Source organism: Typopeltis vanoorti, chromosome 3, assembly GCF_054136105.1.
Source record: "Typopeltis vanoorti isolate ZY-2024b chromosome 3, IOZ_Tvanoo_1.0, whole genome shotgun sequence".
Classification (NCBI taxonomy): Eukaryota; Metazoa; Arthropoda; class Arachnida; order Uropygi; family Thelyphonidae; genus Typopeltis; species Typopeltis vanoorti.
Genome location: NC_143551.1, coordinates 100,667,454 through 100,670,575, shown reverse-complemented (window position 1 = coordinate 100,670,575; position 3,122 = coordinate 100,667,454). Strand labels below are relative to the sequence as shown.

At 38.7% G+C, this 3,122-nt stretch overlaps 1 non-coding gene across 1 annotated transcript; it reads right to left on the bottom strand.

Moving 5' to 3' along the window:
• Window positions 1–2,777: 2,777 nt before the first annotated feature.
• LOC150108424 (5S ribosomal RNA) lies at window positions 2,778–2,896 on the bottom strand. The gene has a single exon (XR_016548154.1). It is a non-coding gene; the product is annotated as a 5S ribosomal RNA (ribosomal RNA).
• Between the last annotated feature and the right edge of the window lie 226 nt (window positions 2,897–3,122).

Sequence of the window (3,122 nt, the reverse complement as noted above, 5' to 3'; positions counted from 1 at the left end):
GAGTCGCATTTATCAGTTCGTTCAAAAAACCGAACCAAAATTAATGGCTCTGTTTACTGCATGGAACACGGTAAGCGCGATGGGGGTGTAAAGGGCAAAGGACATAGGATTTTTAGGAATGACGGAAGAGATAGGAAAAGTAGGAAGAGTCCTACTAATGATATCACACGACTTAAGTTCAGTTAAGGTAGGAACGCAAGAAAACAACGTCTCATGCTGCATTGAGTTTGAGTTTATCTGGTGTGAAGTGGAGGTTAACAGAATGAAATATATGGTGGGGTGATGCTAAAAAGATCTCGGGGCTCTCGGTAGCAAGGGACGAAGAAATGCATCGCCAATTTAACCTCATGGGTACCAAACGAGTGATCATTATGGGTGACTTTAATTATCCAAACACTGATTGGATAGAAGAGAAATCTTATGATAAGAAAGAAAGAAGAGGAATTTATTGAATTGTTGCGAGACAACTTTCTCAAGCAGCATGCGAAAGAAGGAACTCGAGGGCAAAGAGTGTTGGATTTGCTCATAGCGTTAGAAGGGGTCTCTGTCAAGAATATGGCTAATTTACCACCAATTGGGGACAGTGATCATTCTGTACTTTATTGGGAAGTATCTAATTGTATTGATGCTCTGATTAAAACAGGTTACACGCTGCTGAACTGCAAAGCTGGAAATTAAGATCAACTTAGAAGAATACTATCTTTGGTCCCATGGTATCAGTTACTGAATGGGGAAAAATGTCAGTAATGCATGGGAATCTTTGAAAAAGTGCTTAAATGAGGTGAAATCTGAGTGTATCCCTAGTGTTCGAAGAATTAATAGGTTGGGAGTGAAATGGATGTGCAACCTTATTAAGCATGAGATCTACAAGAAGATGATGTAGAAAGAATATCGTGAAAATAAGAGTGAGAGGAGTCATGAAAGCTCAGGCCAGAAAAGCAACGAGTATCGTGCAGAAAGCTAAACTGGGGTACGATCCAAAAGAATTTTATCGTTATGGAGCAAGCAAAAGAAAGAATGAATGTAGAAGAATAACTTTATTGAATGCAGATGGTACTCGAGTGTCGGAAGCTAAGGAGATTGTTCAGTTAATGAATGCTCAATTTGCTAAGATATATCAACCAGGTGGATGGAACATGGTGTACAGTGCCACATTGGATGGAGAGTTAGAGGTTCGTGAAAATGAGGTTGAAGAGCTGTTGCATAACCTGGATAAGAATTTGTCAATAGGGACAGATGGAATATCTGCCCGTTTGCTAAAGGAATGTTCAGCTGAATTGGCTAGGCCTTTCACACATTTGTATAACTTGAGTCTCAGCTCAGGAATGATACCACAGGAATGGAAGGAATGTATGATAGTTCCATCCATTGCACAAGGGTGGTGCAAAAACTGATGTGTCTAACTACAGACCTATTAGTATTTCTGGTGTGGAAGTGAAGATTTTAGAGAAGTTGGTAAAAACTCGCATACAGAAATGGGTAGACAATCATTCTATACTCTGCAGGGAACAGCATCAGTTTACTAAAGGAAGGTCATGTTTTAGCAATTTGCTCATATTTTATAACAATGTTACAGCTGAGTTGGATAAAGGGAATGGATACACTACGATGACGTTGGATTTTTCTAAACCATTTGATAGGATACCACACGAAAGGCTGTTGCATAAACTGGAAAATATAGAATAGGAGTATAAGCTCTTGATTTGGATCAGGGGATGGTTGACAGACAGATATCAAAAAAGTGGTACGCAATGGGTGTGAATCTGTCAGATTTAAGGTGACCAGTGGTGTACCTCAGCGTTCAGTTCTTGGGCCATTATTGTTCAATCTATACATTAAATGACATTAGGGAGGATCAAACAGTAGATGTTCAATTGTTTGCCGATGATGCGAAGATAGGCAGGGCAATGAGGGATGCTACTGATATTCAACAATTGCAAAATGATTTGAATAAACTGGAAATCTGGGCAAACGAAAATGGCTGTCAGTTTAATGTTAGTAAGTGTAAACTTATGCACTCTGGCGTGATTAGAGTTCCAGCAGCATATTATATTAGTGAGGTTATGCTACAAAAAACTGAGGAGGAAAGGGATTTTGGCGTATCGGTGGAGAGGAATTTGAAGTTCAGAGGTCACAGAACAAAAGTGGCAAATACAGCTCAGAGGATAATTACGACGTTGAAGCGAACTTTGATAAGATCACACCTGGATTACTGGACGCAGATTTGGTCTCCCGGGTTCCAAGGGTATAAAGAAGCTTATGCAAAGAAGGGTTACAAAGATTATATCTGGATTATGGGATTTAGATTATGAGGACAGATTGCGAGTATGTAGATGGCACTCTGGTTAACAGGAGAAAGAGGGGATAAGCTTTTGAATCGGTGTTATAGGATATAATTTGATGAAATTTTTCTTTTAATTTTATTAATTAAAATAAGTTTGTTCGCAGTCAAGAAAGGGGTAAGAGCTAGGTTTTTTTCTCTCACAGAATGAATTTAAGAACAAGAGAAGGATGATTAGCTGATTTGGGTGATGTATAGCTTCCTTTGCTGGGTGCTTGACATCTTGGAGGTCTCAGATAATAACAACAATAATAATATTTAGATGACAGAAGTGATTATTCCAGGGAGGTAGTGGGTTTATTATGCTGAAAAAAAAATGAAATGTGGTGTTGGAATAAAGTGAAAATGGGAAGTTTATGTATCAAGTTAAAAAAAAAAAAAAAAAGTGAAAGAAAGAAAAAAAAAGGAATAATATAAAAGATGCTTAATGAAAAAAAGCCAACTGCACCCGGTGTTCCCAGGTGGTCACCCTCCCAAGTACTGACCGGGCCAAACGCTGCTTAACTTCGGTGATCGGACGAGAACCGGTGTATTCAGCCTTGTATGACAGTTGGCCGATTTTAGCCTCTCAAACAGATTATTTATAGCAATAGAGTATTTATTTGCGTAGTTTATGTTATGTAGCGCTTTTTTCAGCAACTTCTTTTTTCTTTCCAGGCTTATAGGCTAAGTGGCCTGTTCCCGATTCATTTTCATCTTTTTAAGGGTCTTCCTCTGCATGAGTACCTTTTGGGTGGTAATTTAGAATTTGTTTAGGTATTCTTCTTCTATTCATTCTCCG